Below are 1167 nucleotides of genomic sequence, written 5' to 3' on the forward strand. Positions count from 1 at the left end.
TTGTCTTTGATCCCCCTGGGATGCAGAATCCCTGAGAGCAACTCCCTTGGTGACGGTTGATGGCTTATGGTACTTGATGGTAAAGTCATCTTCATCATCATCGTCGTCATCGCCATCTAGATCACTTCCGGGGTCTGGAATGGTAGGTTCATCATCTTCATCATCATCATCTTCATCTTCATCATCATCATCACCAGCAGCAGTGATGGAAGGGGCATCATCTCTAGGGATGGCATCGACAACCTCAGCTGGAGCAGCTTTGGTGGTCGTGATTATAGGAGCAGCAACCGCTTCAGCTCTAGGAGCCTCAGCTTCAACTGCAACTGAAGCTGATACTAGACCAACAGCCTGATAAGGATAAGGAGCAGGAGCAGGAGCAACATCGGATGATTCACCAGCGTTGGACCTCATCTCCCCCTCTCTGGCTAAGACTTGAGAGAATTGGCCAGAGAGTTTGTCCAAGCGCTGACGCTGGAGAACGATTATCTCATCTATCCTTTGCAAAACACTGGCTAGAGTTGTCGTTGCCTCACGCGTCTCATGGAGCTGGGCGCGATCATTGGCAGAGAAAGAAGGTGGGATCACTGGAGCTGGTTGACGGACAACATCCAGGATATGTTGAAGAAGGCCAGTCTGATGATCAGCGATAGCCTGAGCATCGTCAGCCCTACTGTGAAGAACAGCAGTGTCATCGGTGTTGGCTTGAACAACGTCTTGGAGAGTCTGGAGATGACTATGAACTTCTTGAACGTCCACCTGGATGGCAAGGAAGTTTGCATCAAGATCACCCTGGCGAGACATCTCTTGGTGGATTTCGTTGATCCTGTAGAGGACGGTATCAACGGCTGGAAGGAGAAGTTTGATGTCTGATGCATATAATAGTCATCATCGATATCTTCATCTCCTCCATCATCTTTCTCTTTTTCTTCCTGAACGTCCGTCTGGATGGCTGGAAGGACGGTGTCAAATGCTTTATAATACTATAAGGGTACTCGCACAATGCAGCGAGATACATCTCAATTTTAATGTTTCGTTTTATTTATTTTTGACTCAGTCGATGTTATACTACAGCTTTAAGTGGTTTTGAAAAAACGATAATGTTTTTATTTTTGAATAAAATATAAATATGAAGATATCATAAAAATTTGAAAAATAATAATAATAATA

This window comes from Cynara cardunculus, unplaced genomic scaffold (assembly GCF_001531365.2).
Source record: "Cynara cardunculus var. scolymus isolate 2C unplaced genomic scaffold, CcrdV1 Un_Scaffold_4971, whole genome shotgun sequence".
Lineage (NCBI taxonomy): Eukaryota > Viridiplantae > Streptophyta > Magnoliopsida > Asterales > Asteraceae > Cynara > Cynara cardunculus.